This window comes from Triticum dicoccoides, chromosome 7B, assembly GCF_002162155.2.
Source record: "Triticum dicoccoides isolate Atlit2015 ecotype Zavitan chromosome 7B, WEW_v2.0, whole genome shotgun sequence".
Taxonomy (NCBI): domain Eukaryota; kingdom Viridiplantae; phylum Streptophyta; class Magnoliopsida; order Poales; family Poaceae; genus Triticum; species Triticum dicoccoides.
In genome coordinates this window covers 606434683-606446368 of record NC_041393.1, presented here as the reverse complement: position 1 = coordinate 606446368, position 11686 = coordinate 606434683, and positions in this window count along the sequence as shown.

Here is an 11686-nt window from a genome sequence, read left to right as displayed (position 1 = left end):
CACCAGGAGTTCAAGATCTACTCTGTATCCAAACGGTCTGTAATTAAGTAGTCTTTATGGCCATGATGACACTTTATGTAAGGCGTTACCAGTAACGCCTGGCCTTAATGTACTTTAACCCTCCGCTACGTGGGCGGGCTGGGGTCCTGGCATCCTCTATATAAGCCACCCCTCTCCACTGGCAGAAGGGTTCGCACCCCTGTAACTCTCACACATATAATCCAGTCGACCTCCCCCGGGCTCCGAGACATAGGGATGTTACTTTCTCCGAGAAGGGCCTGAACTCGTAAAACACTTGTGTGCACAATTACTCCATAGCTAGGATCTTGCCTCTCCTTAGTACCCCCCTACACTACTGTCAGACTTAGAACCACGATAGTTGGCGCCCACCTTGGGGCAGGTGTCTTAGCGACTTATTGGAGAAGTTGCAATCTTTTTGATTCCCATCATCATGGTTTCCGGTGGAGTTTTGGTTGAGGGCCGCGAGATCCGTCTCGGCGCGCTCACATTCGTCGCCGACGACTCTGCCTGGCTACAGGAGGCTCTGCTCGACGTGGATGCGCTCCCGGTCCGCGGAGCTACGCACTTTCGAGCATGCGTCCGCGGCGTCCTTCTGCGGCAACCGTCGACCCAGTATCGGTCGGTTTTCGTGTCATCCTCCCTCCCCGCTTCCCGCTGGCGTAAGCGCTCCGGTCGGTCGAGGCTTCAGCGGTGGGTGAGACACGCGGTGGCTCGCCAGTTGACCACCGCCCAAGTTGCGGCAATCGAGCCCGACGAATCTCTCTACGGCCTGTTCGACCTGTCGACTGGCTCCGCAGAGACTGCATCCGAGTGCGACAACAGTGATCCAGCGGCGGAGGTCCTGATGGTCAATGGACCGCACGCTCCTCCCGGCTTTCCTGGCACCGAGGGAGGCAACGGCGGAGGCGATCCGTCGCACGACCACGAGGAATATCTCCCCGAGCCCCTCAATTCACAGCAGAGGGAAGAGCTTCGCCGTCGGAACATGGATGCGCTTCACACTCCGATCGTTGGAGAAACCCCTGAGGCTCACGCCTTAGAGGACGCGCGCTTGGCCAACCTGGCTGAGCGCACTCGACTGGAGAACCTTCAGCGGGCACTCGACGAGCGCGCGCGGCAACGGATCCCAGACTCCAGTCGACACCAACTCTTTAAACCTCCGACTCAGGTATATCGAACTCTGATTCAGAATTTAGCAGATGCAACCCGTATAGCAGAGTCGATTTAGCCTTCCCAGTCAGAGGCTGGCAGAGGCTTGATGCAGATCAGAGATTTGCTCTGGGCAGCAGGAGATCAGAATTCAGCTGTATCGCAGTCACGGAATAGGATTCACAGCAGATCTGTGGCGGCGAATACGGTCCAGTCGGCTCATAGCCCCAGATCGCCCCTGAGGCGTGAAGGGCGTGGTGACCGGCATGATCAGTACATGAACTATGAGCAGTATGATCACCGATTCGATCGCAACGATCGACGTCGAGTGCCCACTCCTCCCCCGAGGGGTGGATCATATGTGCCTCTACAGCAGGATGATAGACGCCAGCACAGTGGCAGGCGAAGGATTCCAGTCGACCCCAGGGAACCAGGCTTTGATGCGAGATCCATCATCGTTCAAGGTTTGGTCGACCGGAACAGAGCCCACAGAGAGGGTAATGACAGAGATGTACCCACCAGCAGCCGAGTGCATGTCTTCGGACCAGAGTGTTTCAGCAGAGCCATCAGAGCCACAGTGATTCCTCCCAACTTCAGGTTGGCGACTGGGGTCAGCAAGTTCAACGGTGAGTCCAAGCCTGATACTTGGCTTGAGGACTTCCGAGTGGCTGTTCAGATCGGCGGCGAGAATAACGAGGTGGCCATGAAGCATCTGCCTCTTATATTGGAGGGGTCAGCCAGAGCATGGCTGAATCAGTTGACACCCAACAGCATTTACACGTGGGAAGACCTCTCCCGAGTGTTTGTCAGGACGTTCGAAGGAACGTGCAAGCGACCAGTAGGACTGACAGAGCTGCAATCTTGTGTGCATAAGTCGAATGAGACTCTGAGGGATTACATCCAGAGATGGATCACACTGCATCACATGGTAGAGAATGTATCTGATCACCAGGCAGTTTGCGCCTTCAAGGAGGGTGTAAAGTACAGAGAGCTAAGCCTGAAATTCGGTCGAACCGGAGACATGTCTTTGAGTCAAATGATGGAAATAGCCACCAAATATGCCAATGGTGAGGAAGAGGATCGGCTCCGGAGCGGCAAGCACAAGTCAATCACCCAGGACACCGGAGGTGGAAATTCCAGTCGGAAGCAAAAGCGTAAAGCCGAGCCAGCCGCTCCTAGAGAAGCCTTGGCCCTGAATCAAGGAAAGTTCAAAGGGAATCCCAAGGGGCCTTGGAATCCCAAAAAGGTGAAAGATAAAGAAGGAAATGATTTGATGGATTTGCCGTGTCACATCCACACCAAGAAAGATGAAGAGGGTAATTTCATTTACCCGAAGCATACCACTCGACAGTGTCGACTCCTGATACAGCAGTTCCAAGGGAAGCAGTCCAAGGACAAAGAAAAAGAGTCGGACAAGGTTGATGACAAGGAGGACAGTGACGAGGAATATCCGCAGGTCAATTCCACCTTGATGATTTTTGCTGACGTTGAGAGCAAAAACCGACTGAAAGTTATAAACCGAGAAGTGAATATGGCTGCTCCGTCAACACCTAATTACCTGAAGTGGTCTCAGACTGCCATTACATTTGACCAATCTGATCACCCGACGCACATTGCCACCCCTGGAAGGCAAGCGTTGGTGGTCGACCCAGTCGTTGAGGGCACTCGACTGACCAAAGTGTTGATGGATGGCGGCAGCAGTTTGAATATATTGTACGCTGAGACGCTGAAAGGGATGGGCATTCCGATGTCTAGACTGAGCACAAGCAACATGAGTTTCTATGGAGTCATCCCTGGCAAGAAGGCCGCGTCACTCGGCCAGATTGCTCTTGATGTAGTTTTTGGTGATTCAAAGAATTTCCGCAAAGAGAAGCTGACATTTGAGGTTGTGGATTTACAGAGTGCCTACCATGCTATTTTGGGCAGGCCAGCTTATGCATGTTATATGGCCCGACCATGTTACGTGTACCTCAAACTAAAGATGCCTGGCCCTAAAGGCGTGATCACTGTCACTGGTAACCGCAAGAAGGCGGAAGAGTGCTTCCAGAAAGGCTCAAAGATCGTCGATGCTCAGATGGTGGTAGAAGAGTGGCAGGAACACCAGAGGAATGCAGACCCGAGTGATTTGTTGCGAGCCAAAAAGCCTGCTACGGAATCAGCGTTCCAGTCGTCTGGTGAGACAAAACCAGTTCACATCCACCCGACCGACCCCAACGCTGCTCCGACTCATATCTCCACAACACTCGACCCCAAATAGGAAGAAGCGCTCATCCAGTTCCTCCGTGAGAACTGGGACATCTTTGCATGGAAACCTTCTGACATGCCGGGTGTGCCCAGGGGACTGGCTGAGCATCATCTGCGAGTCGATTCAAAGGCAAAACCTGTGAAGGAACATCTGCGATGGTCCGCCGTCCAGAAAAGGAAGGCTATTGGCGAAGAAGTGGCTCGGCTCCTAGCAGCGGAGTTTATCCGAGAGATTTACCACTCCGAGTGGCTCTCCAATGTCGTCATGGTCCCCAAAAAGGACAATTTGCTTCGCATGTGCGTCGATTTTAAGCATATCAATCGGGCCTGCCCGAAGGATCATTTTCCTCTTCCCCGCATCGACCAAATAGTCGACTCGACTGCAGGATGTGAGCGACTGTCTTTCTTAGACGCTTATTCCGGGTACCATTAGAGCCGTCTGTTTGGACCCGACGAGATCAAAACAGCTTTCATCACCCCATTCGGGTGCTTCTGTTATGTCACCATGCCATTCGGCCTCAAGAATGTCGGAGCCACGTTCATGAGGATGATTCAGAAATGTTTGCTCACTCAAATCAGTCGGAATGTGGAAGCGTACATGGATGACATTGTGGTCAAGTCACGGAAAGGTTCCGACCTGCTAACTGACCTTGCTGAAACATTTGCCAACCTCAGGAGGTACGATATCAAGCTTAACCCATCCAAGTGCACATTCGGAGTTCCTGGTGGAAAGTTACTCGGTTTTCTCGTTTCCGAACGACGAATCGATGCAAACCCAGAGAAAGTAGGCACTATAGTCCGAATGAAACGACCTGTGCGTGTGCACGATGTCCAGAAGCTTACTGGTTGCTTGGCCGCTTTAAGTCAGTTCATCTCTCGTCTCGGTGAGAAGGCATTGCCTCTTTACCGACTGATGAAGAAGTCAGACAAGTTCGAGTGGACTCCTGAAGCTGATGCAGCGTTTGCAGAGCTAAAAACCCTGCTTTCCACCCAACCGGTGCTTGCTGCCCCAATCAGTAAAGAGCCTTTGCTGCTTTATATTTCAGCCACAGGACAAGTCATCAGTACTGTACTTACAGTCGAGCGGGAAGAAGAAGGGAAAGCCTTCAAAGTTCAACGCCCAGTATATTACATTTCCGAAGTCCTGACCCCATCCAAGCAACGATACCCTCATTATCAGAAGCTTGTATATGGGATTTATATGACCACGAAGAAAGTTGCTCACTACTTCTCTGACCATACCATCACAGTCGTCAGCGACGCCCCCTTATCAGAGATCCTGCACAACAAAGACGCAACTGGTCGAGTGGCAAAATGGGCGATTGAACTTCTTCCCCTAGATATCAGATTTGAGGCAAAGAAAGCTATCAAGTCCCAAGCAATAGCAGATTTCCTTGCCGAGTGGACTGAACAGCAGTTACCGACTCAAGTTCACTCGGAGCACTAGACTATGTTCTTCGATGGCTCCAAAATGCTGAATGGTTCCGGTGCCAGGGTAGTGTTGGTTTCCCCCCGAGGAGATAAGCTCAGATACGTACTCCAGATTCACTTTGATTCCTCCAACAATGAGGCAGAATACAAAGCACTCTTGTACGGGTTGCGTATGGCCATTTCACTCAGCGTCCGTCGCCTCATGGTCTACGGTGACTCGGATTTGGTGGTCAACCAAGTGATGAAGGAGTGGGACGTCAGAAGCCCAGCCATGACTGGTTACTGCAATGCAGTCAGAAAGCTGGAGAAGAAATTTGAGGGATTAGAGCTCCATCACGTCCCCCGACTGAAAAATCAAGCAGCCGATGACTTGGCGAAGATAGGTTCCAAAAGAGAAGCCATTCCGAGTGGCGTGTTTTTGGAGCATGTTCACACGCCGTCGGTTCAAGAAGATCCTTTCACTAAGGAAGCCCCACAGCCAAAAAGCGCCAAGATCCGACTGAAGTCGAGGTCCCAACTGTGTCGACTTAACCATGGAGGTTCTGGTCATCATTCCCGACTGGACAGTGCCCTATATCGCCTATATTCTGAGGAAAGAGCTCCCAGAGAATGAAGAAGAGGCTCGAGAGATCGTCCGCCGATCCAAAGCCTTTACTGTCATGAAGGGACAGTTGTACAGAGAAAGTGCGACTGGAGTCAGCCAGAGATGCATAACACCGGAAGAAGGTCGAATGATTCTCAACGACATCCACTCGGGGACCTGTGGCCATCATGCGTCCTCTCGGACCATCATGGATAAAGCATACCGAGCGGGTTTTTACTGGCCCAGAGCAAATGAGATGGCGAAAGAGATAGTCGACAAGTGCGAAGGATGTCAATTTTACTCCAATATGTCGCACAAGCCCGCCTCAGCCTTGAAGACCATTCCACTCGTCTGGCCTTTCGCTGTATGCATGTTGGATATGGTTGGACCACTGAGAACAGGAAGAAACGGCTACACTCATGTGCTGGTAGCAGTCGACAAGTTCACCAAGTGGATTGAGGCTAAACCCATCAAGAATCTGGATGCCGGCACCGCCGTCAGCTTCATCAAGGAGTTGATATTCAGATATGGAGTTCCACACAACATCATCACAGACAACGGGTCAAACTTCGACTCTGAGGAATTCAGATCCTTCTGCACATCTTAGGGTACACGAGTCGACTATGCTTCAGTCGCTCACCCCCAGTCGAATGGACTGGCAGAACGAGCAAATGGTTTAATTCTCAAAGGGATGAAACCCCGATTGATGCGCGACCTCAAGCACGCAGCTGGTGCGTGGGTCGACGAACTTCCGTCGGTGCTTTGGGGATTAAGGACCACGCCAAACCGGTCGACTGGGAGAACTCTGTTCTTCTTGATCTACGGAGCTGAAGCAGTCTTGCCGAGTGACCTGCTTCACAATGCACCCCGAGTCGAACTCTACACCGAAGCTGAAGCAGAGCAAGCCCGATAGGATGCAGTCGACCTTCTAGAAGAAGAAAGAGAGATGGCATTGATCTGATCGACCATTTATCAACAGGACTTGCGTCGCTTCCATGCCAAAAACGTGAAGAGTCGAGCTTTCCAGGAGGGAGATTTAGTTCTCCGAGTGGATCAGCAGAAGCCACACAAGCTTGCTCCTACTTGGGAAGGTCCCTTCATCGTCACCAAGGTTCTCCACAATGGAGCATACCGCCTTTACAATGTCGAACACCAGATTGATGAGCCCCGAGCATGGAACGCGGAGCTGCTCCGCCCCTTTTATACTTAAGTTTTCACTCGGATGAGTTGTAATAAAAGTACTTCTGTAGTTTATTTATCAAAGACAAGAGTTTCATAATTTTCCCAGTGATTGTTATTGCTTTTGTTCTCATAAATCAGTCCCCCAGTGGGTGGCTTAGCTGCGAATCCGTTTCGCCTAAGTTTGTAAAAAAAAATCCTACCGAGTGGTAAGCCAGCCTTCCACTCGGAGGCTTAGCTGCGAATCCGTTTCGCCTAAGTTTAAACAAAATCGTACCGAGTGGTAAGCCAGCCTTCCACTCGGAGGCTTAGCTGCAGTCCAAGTACTCGCCTAAGTTTAAACAAAATCCTGCCGAGTGGTAAGCCAGCCTTCCACTCGGAGGCTTAGCTGCAGCCCAGTGCTCGCCTAAGTTTTTGGAAACCCTACCGAGTGGTAAGCCAGCCTTCCACTCGGAGGCTTAGCTGCATCCAAGTACTCGCCTAAGTATAAAGTACAACATGTGCTCTGCGAAGAGGACGAGGCGCAGGTCGACTCCTGCCTTCTCCTTCTGAGCTATGCCACAAATACAACATGCGCTCCGCGAAGAGGACGAGGCGCAGGTCGACTCCTGCCTTCTCCTTCCGAGCTATGCCACAAATACAACATGCACTCCGCAAGGAGGACGAAGCGCAGGTCGACTGCTACCTTCTCCTCCAAAACTATGCCACGAAAATCCTACCGAGTGGAGAGCAAACCTCCCACTCGGGGGCTTAGCTGCAGCCCAGTGCTCGCCTAAGTTTCTAAAATCCTACCGAGTGGTGAGCAAACCTCCCACTCGGGGGCTTAGCTGCAGCCCAGTGCTCGCCTAAGTTTCTAAAATCCTACTGAGTGGTGAGAAAACCTCCCACTCGGGGGCTTAGCTGCAGCCCAGTGCTCGCCTAAGTTTCTAAAATCCTATCGAGTGGAGAGCAAACCTCCCACTCGGGGGCTTAGCTGCAGCCCAGTGCTCGCCTAAGTTTCTAAAATCCTACCGAGTGGTGAGCAAACCTCCCACTCGGAGGCTTAGCTACAACCCAGTGCTCGCCTAAGTTTCTAAAATCCTACCGAGTGGTGAGCAAACCTCCCACTCGGGGGCTAAGCTGCAGCCCAGTGGTCGCCTAAGTTTCGAAAATCCTGTCGAGTGGAGAACAAATCTCCCACTCGGAGGCTTAGCTGCAGCCCAGCACTCGCCTAAACATGACGAGTACAAGTAGATTGCAATTTGTGCTTCGTCCCTACCTGCAAAAGAGCATCACAGACGCTAGTATATATTCCAACCCAAGAAAGATGGTTGTTCGAAAGCGGAAGCAAACATATTTCAACGACAAACCAAGTTCGGATAACGTCCTACGGATCCAGAAGTGCTCAGGCACCGAGCCTGTTAAGGTTTATCGATTACAAAAATCACTCGGCATTCCGAGGCAAATTCAAAGCATCAAGCATATAAGTTTTTTACCCCTCCTGCGGAGGGCTGGAAGGCGCAACAAACTCGTTCAGATCGATCTCGTCTGCGATCCGAGTGGCAGCAGCAATGAAGGTCTCCATGAAAGAACGGAAGTCATGCTTCCTGGTATTGGCCACCTTGAGAGACACCAACTTGTCTTCTCTCGCTTCCTTGCAGTGGACGCGGACTAAGGACAGAGCAACGTCGGCACCACACCTGGCAGAAGACTTCTTCCATTCTTGCACTCGACTTGGAACTTCGTTCAGTCGAGTCATCAGAGACTCGAGGTCGTTTTGAAGTGTTTCTTCTGGCCAGAGTGATGTATCGATGCGCGACGTTGCAGCCTTCAGTCTTGCAAGGTAGTCGACCACTGCAGCAACACGAGACTCGAGGCGGAGCACGTTCATAGCGGCTTCATCTTTCACTGGAGAGTTGATGGGGTCCAAGCCAGTCTCCACTCGACTAGTCTCTTCTTCAAAGTTTTGGCAGAATTCTGTGGACATGATTCAAGGATAAGCTAATGTTCCTACAGTAAGTCAGTAATTACCAGTCGGATATAAGGGGTTACCTTCGAGCATGAGGAATAGCTTCTTGGCGAGTCCTCCCAGATAAACCTCCAAGTCATTCTTCTTTCCCGCCAGTTCGCCAGCTTTGTCACTCAGGACCATCTTGTCATTCTTCAGTCGAGTGACCTCCTGGTTGGCCACGTCGAGAGTGGCTTTCAGATTATTGTTTTCCTCTTCAAGTTTGTTGACCTAAGCCAAATTCTCTTCTGCAAGTTTGGTCTTGTCCGAAGCCGCTTTTTGCGCCTCGGCGAGGTCAAGGTCCTTCTTCTTCAAAGCATCCCTCAGTTTATCTGCAAAATCACAATAAGGTCAGACTCGGCGAAAGGCAAGAAGCAAAGACAGTCGTCAAGATTCTCACCAAACATACCTTTTGCCTCCTCCTTCGCCTTCGTGAAGTTCTCCTGGACAAGCTTCAGATCAAGTTCAAGCTAGATATGCTTGTCCTCCAACTCGGTATAACGAGAAACAAGGTCACAAGACTTCTGCGAAAGATCAGTCGACAGTCATCAAAGACAGATCACTTTCGAGTGGCTAAAAAAAATTGTAGTGTTTCTAAGACTACAGCTGAATCTAAACATTCAACTGTAGTCTCGGGGACTACACCCAGTGGGTGCACTCAGTGTGCCCCCACTAGTTCTATCAGCCAGGCTCAGAGTCGATCAGTCGACCGGAAGCAGCTAACTGTCAGCAGTTACAAAAAAAACAAAGAATTATTCAGACCATAGCCGACTGCCAGCAGTCGACCACGGTCTCGGGGACTACACCCAGTGGGTGCACTCAGCGTGCCCCCATCGGTTCCATGATTCCACTCGACCAGTTTGAGTGAAACAAGTAAAAATGAGAAAGTTCAAGGCTTAAAGACTACAGTGGACTGCAAGCAGTCCACCGTAGTCTCGGGGACTACACCCAGTGGGTGCACTCAGCGTGCCCCCACTAATACAGACATTCCAATTGACACACCCAGTGGGTGCATGACAAACACTAAGATTTTTTCAGTCGGTGTTCAACTAACCTGGACATTGATCTGAAGAGCTGAACTCGCGTCGTAAGCTGCTTGGCTGGCGACTCGGATTGCCTTCACCTGCTCCATCATGATCCCCGCTTGGCGTATGGCTTCCTTGGCAGCGCCTGCCTGGTCCTCCAGGACGTGGTATGTGGAGAAGAGAGAAGGTGGATCAGCACTCAACGACGGAGGACGGGCACTTGTCAACGGATAAGCAAAAGACATAGTAGCCCGAGCAACATTGCTCCCCTCCGGAACCAATGGTTCAGGTGCTGACGCAACCTGAGCAGTCTTGCCAGCAGTCGACTTCCTGCTCCTCCTTTGCCTCAGCGGCGCTTCATCATCATCATCAGGGAGATCGATGATAACGCTAGGTGGAGCTGCAGAAAAAGTTCAAAGTCAAAAATAAAGATCCAATCGACCGAAAGTGAAACTGCGCAGATCATACCAGGATGAGAAGTAGCAGCATCTTCCATTTCTTGATCCTCATGCCTGGCTGAAGTTTCAGAAGTAGCAGCACTGCGATTTCAAAAATCAGTCGGTCATCGATCGAGTCGACAAAGAATATATCCATGTTAAAAGGAAAAAACATGAGTTATGCTGTTACCCAGAAACAGTCGGGATCTCCATCCTCATCTTCGGTAGGGCCTTCGCCGGCTTTGTCGGGGCCGCTCGGAGTTGCTTCGATGCCTTCTCAGTCGGCGCCGGTGAAGTCATCCGAGGGAGTTCCGTCGATTGCCCAGCAGGCACGACTCCCTTGCCGCGTTCGACCGCAGGGTCGTGGGCGAGCTTGGACCTTCTTTCAGAACGGGGAGGCACAACTTCCTCCTCCTCTTCCTCCTCCTCCTCATCGGAGCCTGCATCTTCATCATCCTCATCGCCGACCGACTCCCACTCCTCTTGACTTTTGCCTCCACTCCCTTCCTCCTCCTCGGTCTGTGCTTGCGCCCCGTTGGGCATCGAATACAACTCAGTGGTGGCCTGAAAGACAACAAACGAGACAAAAGTCGATCGACTGATCTATATCAAAATAGAATGGACGAAGCATGATTACAATCGGAGATAAGTGGTCATACCTTGTCTGCCTCATAAGATTGGTCGAGTGGCGGGATCCTCCTGGATCCACGAGGCTTGTCCTTGTTCCCCGTGATGGCAGTCATCCACCTCTCCAGTGTGACATCGCCGACTTCTTCTGGGTGGACCCAAGTGGTATCTTCAGTACCAGAGTACAACCACATCGGGTGACCCCGGTACCGAAGTGGCTGGATACACCGCCGAAGGAAAACCTCCAGAAGATCCATGCCAGTCACGCCATCACGAATGAGTTGGACTACCCGCTCCATCAGCATTTTAACCTGAGCCTTCTCCTCCGGAATCACTTTCAGAGAAGATGGCTTGTTCACTCGACTTATGGTGAAGGGAGGGAGCCCAGTCGACTGCCCTGGCGTCGACCGGTCTTGGCAGTAGAACCAGGTCGACTGCCACCCTCTAACTGACTCGGAAAGGGTCATAGATGGAAAGGCACTCTTACTCCTCATCTGGACCCCAAGACCCCCACACATCTGGATTACTTGGGTTCTCTCGTCATTCGGATTGGCCTTTTTGACCGTCTGAGAGTGGCAAGTGAATATGTGTTTGAAAAGGCCCCAATGCGGCCGACAACCCAAGAAGTTTTCACACAGAGACACGAAAGCGGCAAGATAGGCAATAGAATTGGGTGTGAAGTGATGGAGCTGAGCCCCGAAGAAGTTCAGAAACCCCTGAAAGAAGAGATGCGGCGGCAAAGAAAACCCACGGTCGACATGAGTCGCTAGGAGGACACACTCACCCTCCTGAGGCTGCGGCTGCCACTCCGTCCCCGGAAGCCTCGCTGCTCCGTGCTCGATCAGCCCCTCATTGGCCAGGTCGTCGAGATCTTTCTGGGTGATGGTCGAACGGATCCAATCCCCTTGGATCCAACCTTGTGGCGGGCGGGACCGCGACGAGGATCCACCCCGACTGGTCGCTCTCCCCTTCGCCTGCGTCGTCGCCTTCTTCGCCCGCTCCA